The sequence below is a fragment of the Corvus cornix genome, chromosome 3, assembly GCF_000738735.6.
Source record: "Corvus cornix cornix isolate S_Up_H32 chromosome 3, ASM73873v5, whole genome shotgun sequence".
Lineage (NCBI taxonomy): Eukaryota > Metazoa > Chordata > Aves > Passeriformes > Corvidae > Corvus > Corvus cornix.
The window spans coordinates 60,797,435-60,821,630 of record NC_047056.1 but is presented as its reverse complement, the minus strand read 5'-3'; the positions used below and the strand labels follow the sequence as shown (position 1 = coordinate 60,821,630).

The 24,196-nt window shown below is 37.9% G+C and overlaps 1 protein-coding gene across 17 annotated transcripts in view; it reads right to left on the bottom strand.

Annotated features, from left to right (window-relative positions):
- The window catches only part of PTPRK (protein tyrosine phosphatase receptor type K), a 387,506-nt gene that overhangs the window by 304,696 nt on the left and 58,614 nt on the right, over nt 1–24,196 (bottom strand). The gene's annotated exons all lie outside the window — the stretch shown is intronic.

Here is a 24,196-nt window from a genome sequence, read left to right as displayed (position 1 = left end):
AAAAAAAGGACAGAATTCCCATGCAGAACAGTAATATCTGCCCTGTCTCATTCAGAAACTTTTTTAGTCCATTATTAACTCAAGGCCATTAAATAGTCTGGGAAAAAGAGAAGAAAGCATGACAATCACAGAAAAAGATCAAAGTTTGAGAAGGAAGAAACAAAGGAATCAAAAGAGCCTGGTCAAAGGAAAAAGCAGAGCATAAAGGCAAGAAAATACAGATGTCATGCATACAATTCTGCATGAGCTGTTCTCTCTATTCATGGCACACAGCCCTAGAGTTTGCTCCTCCTGCTCAAAAACAAAAGGCAATACCAGGAGAGAGTGAAAGAGAAAACACACTGCATTCGTTATGATTTAGGCGGTATTTTTTAATCCAGAGAAGTTTATATAAGAACCCAAGAACTAGACTATAGACCATTTTTGGAAGTCAGTGGAGATATTTCTTGAATCCACTTCTTCCTGTCCTCAGTAATTCAGGCACATCAATCCAAATAACAACACTTATCACAACAAAAGTTCCTTTTGCTAAGACACTTCTAGAATAACAGGGTGTTTGTATTAACTTTGTTGTCTGACTTTTAAATACAAAATATGGGACAAGTACTTTGAGAACAAACAAAAACCCGTTATTACAATAAAGTCCAGTGTTGCCCTCTGATGAGTCACCATCACAGCACAAACAGCCAACACTCTTCCATGCCTGCCTGGGTCTCACCAGCTCACATACACCCCAGAGGCAAATGGGCTGGAGGTGGGAAAGGGGAGATTCAGGACCATCAAGAACTACAGCCTGTGCTCATTCCTGCCCCCTGTACAAGACATACATGGTATAGAACTCAGAAAGGCCAGAGAAAAAGGAAAGGAGGAATGGGCATGTATGTCACCAAATTGAGAATGAAAATGCTTTTAACCTACCCAAAACAGAATATTCAAGTATCAGGTAACAGGCAGAGAGTTTGCAAAAACAGTGTTCATATTTAGGGAAGAGTAATTTCCTTTTACTAAATTCCATAAACAAATCTGTACTGTGTCCCACACCAAGAGATCTTTTATCTTGCGGGATAACTCAAATAGTTCCCAAAAATCTGCAAAAGTATTTGTAATTTTGAATGAATGACAAAACCAAGTTTTAGATAATCCTACCTCACCAAAACCCATTGCCAGATACATACCCAGGCACCCCCAGAATTACCTGTTAACCAATGTTTCAGCTGGCGAGGACAAAGAAAGAAAATTCTACACTGAAGCAAAATTTGTGCTAAATCCTTGTACCATAAACCCTTAAAATGTCATATTCATCTCTGTATTAACAAAACTTGCTCAAACATCACCCTGTGAAACATGAGCAGAGCATCAACAGCAGCAACAAAAAAGCCCCAACATCTTATTCCCTGTTGGTTACTACATCAGTGTCACTGTCAAAGACTGCAAGGCACGAGAGAAATATTTGTGTGTCAGAGAAATATTTATACTTTTTAAAATCCCAAATCCAGTGCCCTCTGTTACCAGTGAGAGACTTTTCTAATTAAAATCTATTATGAAAACACCAAAAATACTTAGAACATAAATCTTGCATTTTGATTTAACTTACATTACACCTCTATGAGCACTCTACAGCAAAAAAATGTACATTTCCTTCAACAGTTTATTGATAAATGAATAGCAGTTTCCCTTAAAGGGAAGTTATCAGTCTCCTGTCCCAGCACTGAAATGACATATGGCTTTGAAGCACATGCCTGCAGGGCACCCATTACCCTTTTTAATGGTTTAAGTGCCCTCAGTATATAAATTTAAACCACCAATGAATCTTTTAGTCTCATTTAGAAGATGAATGTCCTTAATTGCTTGTCTTTGTACCCACTATTAATTTTAGTTATCAGGGTTCTGATTAGCAATAACAACTCGCCTTTTAATAGACAGCAAGCAATCCCAACCTCATGGCTGCACCCACAGAACAAGCAAGTGTGCGTTTATCATATACATATGAGCAAAGTTTATCAGGGCAGATTATCAACCCACTACAAAATCAACCCTGTAACAACTGCTTGAACCAATGGCTTCCTCTCATGGAGCACACTGCCACCTTACCTCTTACCAACATACTGAGACTTTTCAAGGCAGGTAAACAACTAATTCTGGAGTGTTTTATCCAGTACTACACAGGACAGGCCAAGCATTTCAAACCCCCTGCAGACTACTCCTTAAGATTTAAAACATGAGCAAATATAGACCTCTCCTTCTCTCTTTTAACAGTCAATTGCCTGCACGCTATTTCAGTAATTCCAGGCAGAAAGAGACAAACCTGGTGCAACATGCTGTGTGGAAAACACAGGGAGAAGAGGTGGTGGGTGGGTGAAACCTGGAGTGATATATTTTGTTCCCAGTCATTTGTTCAAAACTGTATACATTTTAAATCAAATCTTAAACCACTCAAACATAAAACCACATCTGACAAAAGCACACAGTAGGCCAGGACTTATTAGCACCCTAATTCAGCTACTGGGCCACTGTCCACAATAATGCAACAGCATTGCTCAGGGAAGACAGTGGATCAGCTTGATGAACATTCACTACCTTCCAATGAAGTTCAGCAGCTGAACTCAAATAGCCATTCACATTTGTTGCCTAACACTTTGACAACAGTCCGCTAATATCCTACAGAAGATAAGTCAGAAATCTCCTACTAAGACATTTGTAACTTCCTCCAAAACTCAATAAAATGGTACTTCACTACCAACCACTGTCCCATTACCTATCACCACCACATTCCTTTAGCTACCACTGATGCATAACTTACAATTTTTCTTCAATACTACCCTGCCACTGGAATTTGTCCATACCTACCAGCACACATATCCTACCACTGTGATTTGTGCACATCTGCTCAATCTCCCAGCTGGAAGTACACAGTGCTGACATTCAAATGTTCTTGGATCTTGCAGTACCTAAATCCATATTTATCTTATATTTCTATTATCATGCTTCTGAAAAAGATGGCAGCAGCAGCAGTGATCAGAGTAATACACCAGACTGGTCTGACCTCAGCAGCCTGATGTGGGTCAAGGGACTGGGTTGGAAGGCAATAAGTAGAATCTCCTCTCTTCAAACAACACTGCCCTCAGGACGTGGCCCAGAAGAGCTGGATGGGACAGCATCAACCAGAGTCATGACTTGCCACACCTGCGGAGGTGGCAGCAGCAATCAAGTCACCCTCAACAATCAAAGACAAGCAAAAAGAAAAACACAGGTTGTCCATCGGGAACAAACACCCCACCAACAGCTGGAATAGATAGATAAGAAGACAGAATTTTAAATATCTCTGATTATTTTGTCAAACTACTAATTGTATTTTGGATCAATCAAATTTGCTCAGTTGCTTGTGAAGTATTTGGGAAACATTTACCTTTCACAGAAACCAAGAAAAACAACAATTCACTGTATCCATTATCTTTTTTCGTAAGCTTCACTACGTTATCAACTTCAGCTTAAACAGACCGAGAACACACACTCCCCTTCAACGTCCTTCTAAAAGATAAGTGATAAATCATGCTAGCCTCAAAAAATTTCCTGCCTACATGTCCATTTTCATCTATGAAAGATAAAGAATCTTAAATGTTCATTATAAAAAGAAAGATTAATATCCCACACTGAACTCTCAGAAAATAAATTAAAGCTCTGCTTAATAACAAGGTCATCAAGATTAACCTAAATTTAATCTCAAAATTAATCATAAAATATCCAAAATCAACCAAAATTTAATGAAGTTTTAGTAAAGACATTATAGTCAAAACTGACGCATCATCTATTTTGGGGGATTGACCCAGGCTAGACACCATGTGCCCACCAAAGCTGCTCTATCAATCCCCTCCTCAGGGGAGAGAAAAATATTTTGAAATACCTGTGGGTCACCCACCAATTACTATCATGGGCAAACCACACTCAATTTATTACCAATCAAATCAGAGTAGGGTAATGAAAAATAATATCAAATCTTAAAAACCCTTTTGCCACACAGAAAATTTTTCCCCTTAAATCTGTTATGCCAGAGGCATTACCACTGTCTCTGACAGGCTCAGCCAGGGTCTGTCTTGGAGCTTGGCACTGGCTCTGACAGATACAGGGGAAGCTTCTGGCAGTTCTTAACAGAAGCCACCCCTGTAACCCCCCCAGCCACCAAAACTTCGCCACACAAATCCAAAATACCTATAAAAAGCTATTTTTAAATACTTATTTATTTATTTAAATTTAAAAATCAATTGCACAGTTTTAAAATCATAATGATAATTCCTTAGCAGCAACACTTGGCACTGACATTGCCCTGTGATTTGGATTTATCCTACCTCCTCTTATCACAACCCAGGAAAGAAGAGCTAAACAGATCTTTTTTCCACCAGGTTAAAATAAAAATAAGCTTAAGACTAGAAGAAGGACGTGTCAATAACTCCCACTGATAAATGGATGCCCAGTACAACTTTACTGTGGCCTCCCAGCTCATCAGCTCAGGACAAAAAGAAAAAACTGATTCTGAATTTGAATAACTGATCTTTATCTAACAATTCCAATGTTCTCACTGCACTTCCTAGAGATTATGCACTTCTACTATATAGAATAGAAACAGGCAGTTGCACAACAACATTAAATTAAATTTAAGATACTCATAACATTTATTATTAATAGCACTATAAGGATGGTGCACTGGAGATCTACTGACTTCTAGCTAAAAGATGCTATTCCCAAATAGCATGTAAATATTCTGTATGGCAGTTTTAATATTTAGATTTTGGAAGTGTTCTCCGTTACTTAGTACTATAACCTATCAGCATGGCAAAGGATTTTTTTCAGGCACAGAATGGCATGTATTGAAAGACAGTTGAAAGAATCCGAGTTAACAGTTTAGTTCTGAGATCTGTTTTTCATCTAACCACTTCTGGTGTTATGCAGAATGCAAAACACACTAGTAATATCTCAAAGTTCATGCCCCTCCCTTTTAAGGAGCTGGTTGTGAGCGAGGAAACTCATCCACTAGGAACAAGCAGACCAGGAGGAGAAGGAAACAGCAAACCAACAGCATAAGAGAAGAGATCTACTAGAGGCACAAAACAAAGTTTTGTCAGCACAATTTCTCCTGTACACAGGGCTCAGTTACCAATGGTTTCTTTTGGGACTTCCATGTATGAAGGTGTCGCATCAGGGATGAAATACTCTTTTCTCATTCAGCTCAAATGACTAGTGGAACAATCTGCTCCTTCTGTTTGAGAGCACACTTTTATTTTTCTCCACCACCTGATGTAAAATCATAATGAATAGCTCTAAATCTATCAAAGTAGATAGCTCCATGGCAAGAACCCAGTACAAAATTATGTTGATCTGTGATGTCAGGTAAAAGTCCTGTGAAAATTTACTTTTTTCTTCTCCCATTGAGTGGTGAATTCAAAGGTTGAAGAGTATAAAGGAGCTATAGCAGGTCTCTTTTCAGTCATATACATACAGGTACAAGTTCTGCTTTTAAAAATCACCCACCTACCACATTAATTTACCTGTTCATATTATAGCACACCTTGAAGCACAGGATGTTTTCATCTCCTAAAGGCACTACATTATTTCTGTAATGAGCATTTTAAAACACCTTGACTGCAGAGCATTCAAACACCTATTGAGACTATACTAAGAATTGATGTAAATGCAGTTTGAGAATAAATTTTAATGACTTGTGTTAAAATGCTTATGTTAAGTATTATCTACTGAAATTAACACTGAAACAACCTTAATTAACCTATGGCATCTAAAAAGGCAGAAGATCAGAGGCACTATTTAATGTTAAAAAAATAACCATGAAAAGAGCTGCACTTAAGGAGAATTACAGATTCTCTGTTACAAGGAGAAGTCATACTAAATACTAAGAATATTTATCTTCCTTAGAGTGGTATCTTATTCTGTAGTACTAGAATTCATTATACAAAACAACTGATTTCAAGTAACAGCAGTAAAAGCCAAGTAAATTCAACTACCTGCAAAAGTTTTTTAATTTTTTCTAAACTTGTTCTTAATATCAGGAAGTTTTAATCACCCTCTTAGCTTAGTAACTTGAACATGGGACTCCAAGTCTCATTCAATAGCACCAATGGAATATAAACTCCAACAACAAAATAGGAAATATTGTAATTTATTCCTAAATTAACGTTATTATATTTTAGTTGTAGGGCTTTTGTTGGTGCTGTGTAACAGTCAAATAATCTAAACATCCCTATAAATACATTTTTTTCTGACAAGGAATTGGACAAACCTCTCCTAAATCAGTATTTGCTATAAATCACTGTGAAATTAGAACCAATCCCACCCTCCAAAAGTCATTAAGTAGTGCAATAACAAAGGAGAAGAGTAGGGGGAAAAAAAGCTAAACAGCTTACAATCAAGTCTGATCTATGCATATTTCTTTTCATTTTCTGCCTTCCATATTCCTTATTAATAAATAGCTAATTTAATCATAGCTAATTTTAGAAAGGAAAGATGGGAACTTGATAATTATTAGGTGCCAGTTATTGAGAATGCAAGAAGCCTCAGGTGGACATCCTTTCCTGTACTCTTCAGAGTAACATATCACTATTAATGGCAGCATTTAGCCTAACCTCAAATATTGGCAGAGCATGAAGATTCACAATTAGATGTGGTCTACCTGGCCATGCCATTTATTAAATTTCTTCCATTAAATTAGCCTCTCTCTCTCTCTCTATACCCAGCCTGGAAAAGCCTCGTATATTTCGAATTTCAAAAATCTTCACATTCACTGCCAAGAAGAATCTTTTCCATGCTTTACCAGCAGTGAACTGGATAGAAAAAGGAAAGAGACAAAGGTCTCTTTTTCTTCAAAAGATCAGCCTCTATTACATTCTCTGTCCTTCAGTTTCCAAACGAAACAAAACATAATCTAAACAAAAGTGTCTTTAAATTTCCTCTTATTCTCCAGGGAAAAGAAGTTCTTCTGTTCTTTACTGGAGAGGTGATAGGAGGTAGCTGTGAAAAGTCTCAGTTGCTTAATGTCTTTTTCATCCTTCCTTGGGATGGGAAAGGCAGTGGAGAGCAAACAGCCCTACATACGCAGATCACTTTCTATAACTGAAGCTACCAAGACCATTTCCATTTCAGTTCACAAGACATTTCTGAAACCATGAGAAGAATCAACAGTTTCATGAAATTATGTGTAGATTTTCATCAATAGGTAAGTTAAAACATCCACAGAACACCAAAGCTATTTAATATTTCAGCTTATAGGCTGCAAGCTTCAGTATTCCTGCAGTACACTGAGCAAACTTCTGACCAATTGCACTGGTGACAAGAAGTTATACCATTTGAATATAAAAAATTGGGGTATTGAGGGGTGGAATCATGTACTTGAAATTAATAAATATTTTCATACCTATACCAATAATAAAATGACAGCAAGCAAGTTCTCTGACTTCAAGAACACAATTGAGGGTTCTAAAAATAAATTATTCACTTTGATTATTTTTTATGGATATTCCGTCTTACAATGCGGCTTCTAAAAACAATACCTTTTCCAAGACACTGATAGTGCTTATCTATAGAAAAATCTTATATAGATATCACAGGCTCTGGCATTTCTCCTAAACATTCTTACAATATGCTGTTAAAAAGCAATGGATAAGAATAAGATTAAACTCAGCAGGAGTGTTAAATGAAGATAGCCCTACTAACAGTACATGAAATCACAAAATTTTCTGCAGATTGACTGCTAGGTTATTTTGTAACCTACTCTCTAAGGGAAAAAAAAAAGATTAAATAAGGACTTGGAAGAAATAAGTTCACAGCTCAACTTCTATCTCTACTAATCATGCCACCAACTCAACTGCAAAAGCAGGCCTAACAACTACACATCACAAAATCACAGAATATGCTGAGTGGGAAGGGACCCATCAGGATCATCGAGCCCAACTCCTGGGCACAGAACATCCCCAAGAGTCACACCATGTGCCTGAGAGCATTGTCCAAATGCTTCTTGAACTCTGTCAGGCTTGGTGCTGTGACCACTTCCCTGGGGAGCCTGTCCAGTGCCCAACCACCCCCAGGGTGAAGAACCTTTTCCTGATATCCAACCTAAACCTCGCCTGACACAACTCCAGACCATTCCCTTGGGTCCTATTACTGGTCACCAGAGAAAAGAGATCAGTGCCTGCCCCTCCTCTTCCCCTCACGAGGAAGTTGTAACTGCAATGAGGTCTCCCCTCAGTCTCCTCTTCTTCAGGCTGAACAGACCAAGTGACCTCAGCCACTCCTCTTACAGCTTCCCCTCTAGGTCATTCTCCATCCTTGTGGCCCTCCTTTGGACACTTTCTAATAATTTCATCTCTTTTTTATATTGTGGCACCCAGAACTGCCCCCAGCACTTGAGGTGAGGCCTCCCCAGTGCAGAGCAGAGTGGGACAATCCCCTCCCTTGATCGGCTGGCGATGCTGTGCCTGATGCACCCCAGGAGAGGGCTGGCACTCCTGGATGCCAGAGCACTGCTGACTTATATTCAGCATTCTGCCAACCAGGACCCCCAGGTCCCTTTCCATGACGCTGCTTTTCAGTGCCACCCTATTACAATTTTGACAGTTTAGCCATAAAGTAGGGTGACAGGGGACAATATAAGTTATTTAAAGTTTGTTCTAGAACCCATCTCTTTTTCTATCAGTTATTAAAACTTCATTCAAAAGACAAAAACAAAAGCTTCCAGCTAGGCAATAGGAGCAAATATTCAACAAAAAAAAAGTTTCCTCTTTGAGAACAACAAACACAAATTCCCACAGCATCAGTGCAGAAGCCAGACAAATGAGTAAATGAAACAAGACTACGTAAGTTATGCAGACTGAAGTTTAAAAGAAGCTCAAGGTACATGGGGGCACAGAGCTCAAAATGAATGTGGCCAACATGAAAGCTGAGGACTTCCTAAGGGGAAGTGAGCATAAGATAGTGCATAAAATATTAAATGGTCATGCAAAAAGGAAGATCAAATTAAATGCAAGAAAATAGAAGAGCTCTGATGTTGAAAATAACAGAAGCTGTAACAAAAGATCATTTCTGAAGCCTCAGAAGGAGATAAGAACAAGAAGGTAGAGAGATGATTGAAGAGTTCGGTCATTGTATAAATCCAGAGCCTCAAGAGGATGACAAGAACCTCTCAGAAGAGATCTTTCAAGAAACAACGTCAAGGTACACAAAGAATTGAGTTAGCAGTGAATCACCAAACCTTGGCACATAAATAGGAGGGCCATGAGCAGTACATACTGAGTTTAAAAATATACCTTCACACACACAGGCGCTGCCAAACTAAGAGCCAAATACTTTTGTGTCAGAAGTGCAGATACTGCTCTAGTTTCTGATTTTGTAGTAAGAAAAGTGGTAAGTACTTTAATATCTTGCATATCTTTTCATACAATCCAGCAAGATGAAAGGAAGGTTAGAAAGAAGAACAGTATAAAAGTATTTTGAAAGCAGTGAAGGTTTCTACACCAACAGGAGACAGCCAAACTTCCAAATTTAGTGAAAGACTGGATGAGATACAGACCAACAAATAACAAATTCAAGATATACTGGGCCCCAATCTACAGAATCAGAGAACGGTTGAGTGTGGGAGGGCTACTGCAGGCCATCTGGTCCAACCCCTCTGCTCAAGCAGAGCCATCTAGAGGCTAGGTGCCTAGGACCATGTCCAGACCACATCTCCACGGATGGAGATTCCACAGTTTCCCTAGGCAACCTGTGCCGGTGCTCAGTAATCCACACTGTTAAAAGAAAAAACAACCAAAACACCAATCAACCAAACAAAAAACCAAAAACTAACAACAAACCACAAAACAAAAAAACACCACCAAAACAAAAAAACCCCACGTTAATGTATTAGTGTTTCCTGGTGCTCAGTGGGACCTTCCCTGTTTGGAAGACAGTGTCCACTGATGTCCAAGCAGAAAGTATTTGCTGATGTCCTTCACATATCTGGAAATGGCTTCAAGCACAAGCTGTTCCATCACCTTCCCAGAATCAAGGTTATATGGAGCAGCCCATCCTTTCCTGGGCTCTCCTTGCATAATCTCCTATTAAAATGATGTCTTATCTTAAGCTTTCCTCAGCAATGCTTCATACATTCCCTGGTATCAAAATGAAGTTTTGCACTTCCTTACTGGTTTTAACACCTTTTATTCAATCACAAAGACAAGTATAACATTGTCCTTTGCGATGTTATGCTTAAAGATGGACTAAAGTATCACAGAAAATCTAAGATAAAAACAAGAATTATATGAGAACTTTTCATATTGAACAAGCTGAGAACAGCAAACACAAAGAAATAAGAGATTTGCCTTTTATCTTCTGTCTTCTACCTTTCCTTTTTGGACTTACAAATCTGAGTCTTCCCTTACATGTGCCCTACAGAATCAAATGAATGTCAAATGGATGATTCATTTCACACACTACTCTTTGTATCAGTTGTTACTTCATTCTTCAGCAAAGTAAGATTTATCAAAATATTTTCTAACTATGAGGAAAATATTTTAGGTAAATTACATTGGGAGAGAGTAATCTGACAGCAAAGCTCTTTAACGCTCAGAGAAACCCACATTATGCTAACAACTCACTTTCTTCCTTTACATCTTGTAGCCAAATCACTACTTGCTGTTGAACTGATTTAAAATATAAATCGTGCATGTAAGAAAATAATGTATCTCTTCTCTCATCAGATTTGGTCCTCAGCAAGACATCTGGTGAACAAACAGCACAAATCAGCACACCATTTTGCACAAAACTTACTGATATGCCATCAAACTTGGCTTTACTTGTGCAATTAAAAAAACTCTCAACAGAGAAATTGCAATAGGCGTATAAACTTCTAGCAAGAAATCACTATTTTAGATTAAAAATATTTACAATCAGAACAGTAGTAATACTACCATTTAAAAAACAAAGATAACATTATTTTATGGCTTCCCAGGGAATTGAACTCAAGAACTTTAAACTTGTGTTTTTATCTGAAAATCTGCGCTTGAGTTTCACTAAAACTAACTATTACAAGAATACTTAACTATATTATAGTATTTTTCAAGCAGATTCAAGTTGTGTTTAATCTCTCCATTTCTTAAATGGAGAAACATTCTCACTGGGTCGGCTTTTTAAAATAGTGTAAGCCTGAAGGTTGGATAAAACCTGCTTTATGCTGTGCATTGAAGTCGTAGCTTTTTGAAGCCAATCATCCGTCCGTGTCCTGAAGGCAGACTGCCCAAAGCACAGCAAGGAGAACAGAGAAGCACTATGCTGACAATCTTACCACTCCAGCACACAAGTGAAAACATATCCCTTTATGTTGCACATTGCACAGAAGTTAAGTGCAAAAAAACCTGTGGCTGAAAACTGTCCCGGTAGGCACTGATAGGGTGCCAGTACTAGTCAGAGCATAAATTCACCACTCAGCCTTTAGAGTTTAAGACTGAATTAAATATTCTCATGAAAACATCAGCTTGATGCTAAATAATAGCCAAAAGGTGATTCAAGAGTTAAAAGGGAGAAAATTTATAAAAGAATACTGAACATTTCTTTACAAAATTATAAGCCACACCCAGAAATCTGTGTGGTTCTAGTTTTCCATCTCCTAAGGGTTATAATAGAAATAATAAAGGCTTAGAGAACATTTAAAAGGGAAAAAAAAGGAATAAAAGTCTCACACTTCGCTTTTGCACTAGCTTCTCTTTTTTTCAAATTAGACAAGGCACTTACATATTCAACTAGAACTTATACCAGTATTACATGCCCATGTTTTCACAATATCTTTTCAGTTATCCTTTGGAACTATATTCACAAAGGTGTATACGACAAAGCATTCATTTTTTGGTCTGCCATTACCTAAAACAGCATGCAATTTTCTAGGGGAAGGAAAGAAAGGCTGCAGCAGGATAAGCTGCTAAAAAGAATAATTTTCAAAATTCCTACTATATCTCATCTGAGAACAAAAATCTTGTATAAGGAGAAAATATTTGGAGAGCTTTGCATTTGGGGTTTGTTTTGTTTTCTTAAAGCCTGAAGAAAAAATGTGAACTGTTTCAGTGGACAATGTGTGTCCTAATGCTTGCATCACTTGTCACCATAAATAATTTTTTAAAAAATTAAAAATTAAAATAAAAACTCTAGCTTCTCCACAAAACCAATATTGTTCTCTGTTTCCTAATTTTTCTCTATTATAATTTAAAGAAAGCTCAAAATTGGATCTGCACTACCAAGTTATCATTTAAAGGTTAAAATACAGAACATAATGCAGAGCAATACATTCAGAAGAAAATAATTCATAGAGACCAAAGCCCAAGAAAGCATAACAATTTTTATGCAATAGAAAAATCAATACTTAATAACCAACACATAATCTGGATGCAATGAATAAAGCAGCAAGCACAATAAAAATTTTGCTGATTTTGAATTGAAACACTTTAGTACCAGAGGAATATAAGAAATTTGTAATAAAACAGCATCAAAGTGTGACCAGAAGTTTCCTCCCTTATTTTTTGCCATATCACAGTCCACCCCAAAAAAGTATGAGACAATGAAAAAACAGATATGTTTTGTTCATATCACAATTTGTTAAGAAAAAAGAAGTGACAGGTACAGACTATTACAAATGGCTGTTTTAAGTTCAAGTACAAATCCATGTCACCCACCAGCACAGTGAGGTTCTGTCCCCTCCTTGCATACACTTCGAAAGAACAAAGACAGACTCCATGTCTTTTTGTTTGCATCTCATCTCTGGGTGCCCTCATCTACAAATGCATTTACAAACCCTTTTTCTGTGGGGTTGACCTCATCATAACACTGATCTAAAGTGGTCTCCTTCTGTCTAAACTGAACCTCAGCCTGCCTTTAGGACAACCTTGGAGTAGGGCAGCACAAGTTACTACCACCCTTTTACTCTTTCACTACACACTTGATCTCAGGTCAGCACTTCTTTTCTCAAGTATTACAGGTATCATCGTTCAACACTCACATCTTCCTTCAAGCCTCTTCATGTGTCCTCACTCCTGCTATACTCAGTTTTTGAAGGATAACTAAAAAGCTTCTCTGAGCCACACTCTCTTCCAGCCTTCATCTCCCCTTAACCCAATCACCTTGGCATCTCCTCTCTGCCCTTGACAAATGAGTCTTCTCCCACTCTTATCTATTCACAGCACTGCTGAAAATACTCTCTTTATAGCCCATCACTTTGGCTGCATTCCACTTTCACTTCCTCTCTCTCCATTTTCAAAGAACAAACTTTATTTTTGTTACCTTTCACTGTTTATGCCCCCTTACAGAAAGCCAGCCAATTCAACTCAACAAAACTCATGGCAGCAACTGGCGGAAACCCATTCCTCTGTTGTTGTTTTTGGATTTGCTTTCCACTGGTTTAGACAGTTAAAACAACCCAAAGGGTTAGAGGGAAAGAGAGTATGAGGGGTTAAATAAGCACCAAAAGAAAAAAAAAAGATTACAAGACTCCATTGCTAGTATAAGAAATAAGGCAGTTGTGTTTAGAGGGAGATGAGAAGGCATGGAGGCTTAGGCAAGCAAACCCTTTGGTTGGCTGTGTTTCCTCCTTTTAGTTGCTCACAGGTGTCCAAAAGGGGTGAGAGGAAATCATACCATCCTACTCATCTACGTTGCCAACAACATCTGTTTAAGAGTCAGAATAGTCAACCTGGCAAAGGGACATGTGTTGTGGACAGCTAACAAAATGCAAGCTTTCAGAGTTTTTTTAAGATATTGTAGTAATAGCTGCCCTGATACCATCTCTGAAGTTGAGAATGAAGAAGTGCTAGTGCAGCTCAAAGCTGAGAACCAGACTGAGAGGCCAATAGCATTATTCTGCTTGAATCTCATACCACCTACAGAGCAAGGAGAATTGAAAATGACTGACTTTGCTAACACATTGTTTACTAGCCAAAGAAAAGAGAGACATTGTCAGCACCTTTTCTGTAGTGACTAGTGACCCACACACCATTATGCTTTTGTCTTGATCTTTATACAGACTAGTTATATGGAAAACACTCCTCATTTTCCAGCCCAAATTAGTATCAGCTAGAGTTAACTTGGTAGACTCATCACTACAGCTTCAAGCATTTAGATATAGTCTTCATTTTTGTGATCCGGGAAGGCAGGTATGCTGCAGGGGTTAGGAGAAAGCTGAGGCATATCAACACCATTTTGATCCCATTAGCTCAATATCTTGCTTGTCTATAGCCCTCTCACTAAAGAGAAGTATCACCTTCAAATCAGGATAAATCACAGAATGGGGCACGTTGGAAGGGACCACAGTGGGTCATCTGGTTCAACCTCCCTGCTCAAGTAGGATCATCCTAGAGCACCTTACTCAGAATTCTGTCCAGACAGTTCTTCCATATCTCCCGTGCGGGAGAGTCCACAACCTCTCTGGGCAACCTGTTGCAATGCATGGTCACCCACAAAGTAAAGAAGTCATTCCTCATTTTCAGTTCAGAAACTGTTCATCAGTTTCTGCCATTGTCTCTGGTTGTATTGCTCAGCTGAGAGCAATACTACTGAGAAGAGACTAGCTCCATTCTCTTAACACTTTCCCTTTAAATAACAAAAAAATTTTTAAAAATTAATTTTCAGGGACACCCAAGATCAGTTATATTGAGTTACATTTTGTAGAACTAAATCATCACTCAGAATTTGCTGCAAGGCTCTCCAATAATCCATCTCACAGACTAGTCAAGATGGCAGAGCTGATTTTTAGCATTGGCTGTGTTCTGAGGTCGTAAATTAGACACACCATTTTGTAGATTTATAGCAGAAAATGCTGATGACTGATGCCATTGAGAAGGTACACTGAGACAGTCCACTAACAAACCTACCCAGAACAGTCCCTAAGTGATCTGTTCCTACTCTGCAACACCAGCAACTGTTTTCAGACTCTACAAGAACAGCTCAACTGAACAGACCACAAGAGTGGGTATGAGGAGTAGCGCCCCACATTTTCAAAGCTCTAATCAGTGTTACCCTTCAATCCATAAAGTAGTTATCTATGCTGATGACTTCTGTTGATAGCTACTGTCAATCCTTTTTAATCCTCAGGGAAGCAGGAATTGCAAATTGGCAATTGCAGAGTGCTTGGTACTGCAGTTGGCATATTTTCCATCTCTAGTAATGCTTTTGCAAGTCAGTAGCAGAGCATTTCCAAAAAAGAGCTCTAACAAAACAATTCACATCTGTTCTCTTTCAGCAACATTCTCAGTAGGTCTCTGACTTCCTATGGCCACCTGATAAAATTGGATGCAGCACCCTCCCTCTAAGCCCAAAAATCACAGTAATAGTCTACACAGCAGCAATATTGGATCTTCCCAGGGATCCCTCATACTCTTTGGACATCTGCTCTTCAGTGCTGCTACTCCACAGCCTGAATATCCTGTATCAGTCTGGGCCCACCTACCTTACACGTAGCTGTCGTGCAACTCCACGCTACTCTGAGTGTCATTTCAGACTACAGATGGCATCACTACCCCAGCTGCCACTACTGAGTCACACTGCTCTGCCATTTGCTCACTTTGAATACACATTTGCTAAAACAGTCACAAAGATTGAAAGCTCATCTGACTTATTGTACTCAGATCTGTTTTGGTGTCAAACATCACGTTTTTTATTACTGCCAGCTTTGTCACATCACAGCTTGTCAGTGGCAGCTCACTAGCAGAGGATAAGAAACCACACAGGAACAAGGTTTCACTCAGCCTTGCTACTTCAGGATGCTTCCAAAGCACCTGTGTGGTGGCCAGAGAATCCCTCGGTGCAAGCAGGCAGCGTGGGACCCAGCTGCATTACAGCTGGGCGGAGCACATCTGCATGCAAATATGGCGAGCAACAAACTCACAGAGCACAGGCTTTAACCCAGAGCAGTCACAGGCTAATGCAAGAAATTCCATTACCAAAAACTGCTGTAGTTTGGTTTTTACACATACATCAACAGCAGCAGTAATGAAATCTGAAAGTTGATTACCAGAAATATTTTGCTACCTCCCTTCTAATCCATCTACTTCAACCCACTCAGTACTACTACAATCAATCTATAAATTAGAGAATTAGAAAATATTAAAGAGGAAAAGTGCTAGAAATAAATTAATTTCTTAGCAAACAGGCAACCCAACATGAAGGAGACTGACTGTCAAAAAAAAATTTAATTCCTTCAGCATTCAGTTACAAAAAGGCATGCAGGTCCAAATCCCTTCTCATACTTCGTGAAGAAAACGTTAGGCAAGATAAGTGTTCTCAAATATTATTCAAGACAAATGACTACCTACCACATAATAGCTCTGCAATTAATACTTCTAGAATCTTCACTAACTCTGAATTAAATAGCAAATAAAAACCATGAAAAGCCAGGATCCTACCTATTCCTCAAGTCTCCTTTGCCAGAGTAGGAATAGCACTATCAGGATACAGTGGGTTTTAAGAAAAGGATCTTTCACCACACTGATAAAGCAAGGCAATTTCATCACCTCACCCCATCATCCTTGCATCTGTACATTGTAGAGAGAAAATATAAAAGAATACATGAACTCTACATCACCAAAACCAATCATACTTCTTTAGAAATATTGAAAGACAATTAGAAACAGCTCAGACAGCAGAAGACAAGAAGAACTAAAGACCTTTTTTCCTTAGGCCAGAGAGTTTTTATATGAACGCTACTCTGAAGAGGGTTCAAAATCTTGTCTTTTTTTGCCATCAGGAACAAGTGGACGTCTTCATTCTTAGATACAGTAATTTAATTCTTTGCTGCTTTTAGGTCTTGCAAACCAGAAATTCACAACTCTAATTTCAGAAAGCAAGCAGAGGAAGATCTAATTTGAATTAGTTTTAAATTATACAGCCATAAATGAATTGAGTTTATTCAATCAACATTTTCAGGTCACCTTTAAACCTCCTGCTACCAATTCATATGCTAGACTAATTGCTTCAGATTCATCTTTCTTTCCTCTGAAGAGTAAAATCATGAAAATTAAATGCTCTTACATTTCTACAAGATACAAACACCGGTGCTTTAATCTGCAAGCAACTAGCTGACAGAAAGTAGTCAGAGTTTTGGATATACTGGATATACAAATACACTGGTTGGCCTGTGGGAGGGACCAGTGAACATTGCTGCTGATGTAAAGAATTCAAGAAGAAGAAAGTGTCAGTTCAAGAAGAGAAAGAAGATGAGGAGCAGCACTGGAGTGACACGGTTCTGCCCGAGGACATAACCTGCCAAAGAGTCCTCTCGTCAGCTGTGCCTGAAATATGTATATGTGAAGTAAGCCTTTGCTGGTACTCAGGATTAAATATAGTAGGAGTACGTAAGCGCAGATTGATGCTAAATTTACAAGAACTTTTTAACACAGATTTTGAGTTGAGATGTTATGCATACAGGGGCTATTTACACACACGGTAATGCTTCTGATATAGCAGCCTTCTTCAACTCAGGCTGTCAAAAATAGACAGGAATGGGTAGGAGGAGAGTTGCTCCTCTTTATCAGCAGCATCTTACTTTAAATGGGTAAGGTGAAAGGAAAGAAACAAAGTATTAAAATGTGAAAGAGAAGGTCAACAGTGAATAAGCATTAGATGTTATGCTTTATTTTTTCCAAGAAAAAAATACTTGATACTGAATTCTTTTTATATGTCATCAATACAATTCAAACAAAATGAATAATTGGAAGAAAACTCAATAAAAATATTTCTACTTAGAATCACTGTTGTTAATTACTTCATGACAAATTATCACAATAAATGTCAAACTCTCAATTAAATGAGCAAGTCTTAAGTCAGTCAGTGCCTAAAGATACCAATTACATAAGTAACAAGTAGCTTTAGTCAAGTTTAGGTCCACTCGTTTATACAAGTAATTCTTTAGGTACTGTTGTGTAGAAAAAAAATGCTTTATATATCCTCTTAGTATAAACAGGGATCAAATAGTGGTAAAGTTTCTGCATTTTTACTTTCAATCAAATATGTAATATCAGAATGAACAAAAATATGCTTACAACTAACATTCTTAATAAAATGGAATTTACCAGGGGGCACTGGCAGTAAGACACTTTTGCTCTATGTTTCACTCCCCTTGCACTGACATAGAAGGCTGATGATCAGACAGAGGCAGCTATTGCCTTGGTTCAATAGAGCATTACTCAATATAGCTTTATTGTAAAAGGCTTGGAGGTTTTCACCTATCCCATTTGAAATACTCTGTTCCAATTATTTCTACTCTATTTTTGTGAGAACCAAGTCCTGTAAAAACTAGAACAGTTTTAGCTTTTATTAAGAACTACCTGTACCACATTTGTATTTCTGCAAACATATAACACTGTGCTTAAAAAATCCAAAGTTATTCTTACAGATTCATTTGTTTTCAAATTATCTCTTGAGAGATTAGAAGGTAGTATCTGCTTTCTGAGGCATCTCTAAAGACAGGGTGGATTAACAATTCCTAAACAATCAGGTTTTTTTCAGTTCATCTCGGAGCCCACAATAGATCTTGAGGTTTGATAACAAACTACTTCAACAGTTCCTTGCTGGGCCACTGCTGTTCCTAATTAGCTTTTCTAGAGTGTCAGAACATGAAGCTTCCAGAGATGATGGTCACTACCATGCTTTTGGCTATGCATCAGTCCTTCATTATAGCTTCACAACTTGCTAAGTGAGAAAAGAGCAGAAAATTGACAGAAAACAGGACCTTTTGCTGTTGTTGTTGAAACGTTCATCAAACTATACAAAATTCATTTATATATTCTAGATTCTTAGTATGCTTCATTATTTTGTCACCAGTACAAAACTTTATTGGAAGAAAGCGAGAAAGAACATGAAGCTTCCACTACATACAGGAGCTTTGATAGAACCACCTACTTGACCACCCACTCTTCTGGTTAGTAAATGAAAGCAACTGAATGGTCATTAAATGACTCCAACTCCATTTACTCTATATTTAGCACTTCCTTCTTGCTTACAAAGCAGAGAGAGGAAAGCAAAAATTTAGAAGGGAACTGTGCTACAGGGAATAAGAATTACTTTCTATGAAGGTTCCATAATTTTTCCTCCATAATGCACGAGCTGACAGGGGACCAAATTGCTTTGATAGCACACAAATCCCTCTCACAGATTTCTCTCCAGTCTGGCTTTTCTTTCAAATGTAGCTCGTGTGATTGTCTTCCATCTTATCTGTCTGCATACTAAGAATTGTAATTTTATTTCTATAATTCATTCTTAAATAGCAGCAAATAAATGCAAAAAGTACAAAACAGAGAATAGTGGTATGTTCTGCCCTGCAAGCAAAATATGGGCACACAGAACAGCAGTTTTTCATCCTAGAGGATATCAGCAGCAGCACTAGCTTTTGATTAAAAGGTCAGTATAGATTCAACCTAGAAGTGAAGATATATTGACCTAATGTTAAAAATAGCAATGTGCAAGAGTTCTCATGTATGACAAAAAAAATAAGATCTACAAGATGTTTTTCAAGATTTCTTGTGAGCTATAAAAATATTTGGTCATGTTTATCCCTCCTCTCCAGCAGATATTTTTGTGCTTTGTCCTGTGATGAAAACCAAGTTCAGTCTTTCAGCTACATCATGTTAGTACTTTACAACAGGAAAAGTAAAGTATAACAATTTTAGTGTTTTAGTGAAGTGGGGATTTTTTGGTGTTGTATGCAGGAGAGGAGGGGATGTTCTAAAAATCTGCCAGGAAAAAAAAAAAATTCTAAATGTAAAGGCAACAAGAATAAAAGTGCCCAGTACAAGAACTGCAGCTATGGTTTATTACATTTTGTCTCTGACAGTCAATGATTAGGGAATGAGACCATTTGAACAGCTTAGCCATTTTGGTTTCTAAGGCTAGGAACTTGGCTAATGGAGTAAAGAATGCCAAGCCTAATTATGTCCTTTATTAAAGACAATGTATATGCAACTAAAGGTTTGTCACCACCACCTGAAAACCATCTACTCTTGTATAGATGTGCAAATCTCACTAATTACCAAAATCCACAGTCTTTTTTTATTGAAGAGACAAAGCCAAGTCCAAGAGGAACAGTGAAATCTCCCTTAACAAGCACAAACATAAAAGATTCCCTTTTCTAATAACAAAAGCTGTGTTCCCATTACCAAGTAAGTGTTGCAGTTAGAGCATCCTAAGTAACACACACAAAATTAATCCATGCTGCTCCAAAAGTAGGTGGGCTCCTCACTACCTACCTATTAAAGGGATGAAAGTGCAGTTGTCACTTCAGCCATGTGCCCACAGCCCTAAGGCCTCCCTGCAGGTGCTCCTCCAAGGTCTGCCATTTGGTGCAACCACAGGACAGCAGGTTATGGAAAGCAGTGATTTGTTAGGCTCACTAAATACAGTCAGCACTGGGCAGACAGGGACTTGCTCTGCCCCAGTTCTACAGCAGAAGCAAGTTTGCCCTGCCAGCACTCTGAGCCACTGGAAAGCTTTGAAGCTGTGTTAACATGGTGGCCAGCCTGAACTAAAGAGCCCAGACTGGAAAAAAAATCACACTAGCCTGGCCTGAGCTTTGCATTGGATCAACACAACCCCTGGATAAGAGCTGACATGATGCTCCTCAGGCTTGGAGCATGCTCAGACATATCTGATGCAAAACACTCTATGGTCATACCCAGTATTAGTCATCTGTGTGGAAAAAAATGCAGCAGAGAGCTTCTGGAAAAAGGCCATAACAGCTTATACTAGAAATTAAAGAAGAAAAAAAGTTCAGTTGGGATTCAATAATTTAAACACTCTTATCAAAACAAGACAACTTTCAGTGCTTAAGATAAAGTTGTAAAGCCAGTAAATAACAATAGTTTTATATCACAGTCCAGACAAAAATGTTTCTGTTTGTGGTGACTTTTTTTTGGGATTTGTTTTCCATAGGGAAGAAGTTGAGAAGCCCCAAACAAAAAGCTGTGATGCTTCCTTGCTGTGAGGACTTAATAGTACATTTTCCCCCACACCAGCAGGAGAAAAGACCTTAAAACATTTTGTTCAGTTATAAAGCATTCTGATGTAGTTTGCCACTTCAGAAAAAAAATGAGTCTCACAGGAGCAAAAAGACAACATAACACAGAGAAATGGCCAGATTTACATTAACAATAATAACAGTGAAGTGAACCCTGACGTCCTAATACAGAGCACTGTGCTATCAGCTAAATAGCGGATTTATGAACAAATCTTTTGTGAGAACAGTTTTCCAGGTCTGACCCAAATTTATGCACAAATCAAGACAATTCAAACTCCATTTAGTAGGAGATAAAAGCCTCAAATAGGTATCTTCTACATTGGTTTCCCTAATTAGCACTCTTAAATTTGTGCTCACATCTACAAATCCTCTTGACCTTTTAGAAGGCAAGCTTGACAACATAGTCCTGAAAAAAGAAGAAACAAAAGCAAAGTGATTTTGAATCTAGAGTTGTATAGGAGCAGTTCTAAGTAGAACAAGAGGTTCCCAATGTGTTTAAAGAGCAATAAGCAGCATATTAACACTGCAGTCTGGGGTCATTTTATTGAGTTATTTCAAGAGAAAACAGGTCAGACAAACCAGCGCTGTTTGCAGAAGAGACCATGATCTATACAAGTGTTCCAACCAGTTTTAAAACAGGTTAGAATATTTCCAGTGTATAGAGCCCCAAAGGCAACATGATGCATTTTAAGAGGAAATTAAACAGTGATATTCAAACTGCTGCTTCTATTGGCACCAGCCAGATAATCTTAAATCCAGCCCTGCTGGATTTATGCCATGAATATAAGGAGACAAAAGATTTTAATAACCAACAATGACAAAAATTAATGAACCTGTAAAACTTCATTGGAAAAGTTACCATAAAACAGATAAAGCATAGAGAAATAAAACTATACCTGAACACCGGAAAAATATATTTCATTTTTTAACAGTAAATGTAACTTCTATGTGTGAAAATAAGCATTTATCTGTGGGGATGTGGGGTTGGGGAGAGATAGGGCAGGGTATGATTGACAGCTTTTTACACTGAAACTTTTAATTAACAGAGTAATAATGCCCTGTTGACAACAGAAAATTCTGAAACATACAATGTTTGGACTTCCCCATGGTTTTAAAAACTTCCTTTGCATAGTTTTTCTAACATGTCTTAAATAACATGCCTAGAACTGCAGCACCTAAGAAACAGTTTTTAGAGTGTAGTCTGCACAGCTCACAGTCTCTTGTTCAACTTACTGTCACTACGTATCTCACAGCAGATTCTTTCAAATTAAAGACTACTTTTACAGCAGCTAATCAAATTTCAGAAAGCTGAAGCATTTTTATGGCCATGACATCACTTGAATGATACAGAGAAAAAAAAAAAAGAATGCAGAAAATCAAAACACACTTCAAATATTTAATTAGTGCATTAGGCCATAATCAAGGTCCACTACATCTTTGTCTTCATAGTTACATGGCTAAACTTTTCTAAATACGAGTACATTGCCTTCTACTAGGTTGAAACCCTTCCTTACTACTTCCATTTCTGCATAAACCAGACTTACTTCATATAAGTGAAGGAATCAAATGAGAAAGATTCAGATTAAGCCATGAAAAAAATTAGGAAAGGTAGCCTTCAGAGGTTAAGTAACATTCTGAAACCATAATCACTTTAGCATGGCACGTCTCTACATTTTAGCTGTGCACCATTTACATGATTAACATCTACTATATTGCTGGTGGTATATGAAACTACTTCCAAAAGCAGTTGGAGTTCAGAGTTAAATGATCATACAACAGCATTGCCAGTATCACAAACATAAAATCTGACCAGAAGCAAAATTACAGCAGAAGTCAGCAGCCATGGAAAGAGGTTCACAAAAAAAAAAAAACGTTCAACCTGGAATCACAACAGATTTGTACTACAGTTCTGTCAAATTCTGCTTCATCCTGGCATCGTTCTCTGTATTCACATCAGAAGTTTATCTCCCTCCACAAAATTCATCTTGAATTAATCTGCTTGCTTTATATATACACAAACATATTTCAGATTTATATCCATGTTTCACATCATTTAAGTGAAAGACAACATTCATATAAAGTCCAAAAGCTTGACTTACTAGGTATTTTCTCCTACAGGTTTTTCAAAATACACAATGGATTGTACAATAGTTTCAAATCCTCAGTGCAGATCTGCTGCGTTCATATATACAAACTCTGGATTTTGAAACTACAAGAAGCCAGTGAACCAATAACTGATTGCTTGCTACAACACCAACAGTTCCTTTCATACTTATTTGGGGTGTGTAGCTATATGCATCATCTCTTTAGTCTGTAACATAACATGCTTTTTTTAACTAGCCTAAGTCACTGAAAGTGGTTATCACATTTACTTAGGGTTACAGAGATATAACTTCTCAGTAATATTAAAGAGATAGCAAACACTGTCTCCAGTGCTCTTGGATATTGCCATTCTGAAAATAAAACTTTAGAACACACGAAAAACGAGTGACACATCTACTTTAATGTCTTCCTCAAAAAAAAAAAAATTAAAAATTCAGAAGTTGTTGATAGGTGCATCTAGTCTGTCTATGGCTGGGCCACGGTAGAATGTTTATTCTCATTTTAGCAAATAAACTCAATGATTCATTCAGAAGATGCAAACATTGGAAAAACCTCATTTCTAAAACCAACACACTCTTTGAAGTCTTCTTGTGAAACACCAGAATGCTTACTTCTGAATTCAAAGGCTTGTCTAAAAAATGAAATATAGAAGTAGGTATAACTTTAGTAACAAAAAGCTGTCATACTATGAAGGTCATTTTCTCTTCCTAGCAGGGGACAGCCGTGGTTCAAGGAGACAGATTGCCTGGAGGGATAAAAATGCATTCCCTATCTTCCATTAACATTTTTGCAAAACCTGCACTCTTATCAGTAGCTCTTAATACTGGCTGACTCCAAGGCCTCAAAATAATTGACTGGAAGCTATGTTGAAAGAGTTGTGTTGTGTCAGCTCTGTGATAAACTGACCAAAGGGGGAAAGAGGGTTACACACACGGCACAGACTGGGTTGCAACCTATGACTCATTAAGAAGCTATTCAGCACTTCCAGAACAATCCACATGAGAGGGGAAGAAAATGGATGTCTTTTGAAAGATGTCTTTTGAAATAGGATTATACTGCCTTACTGCACTA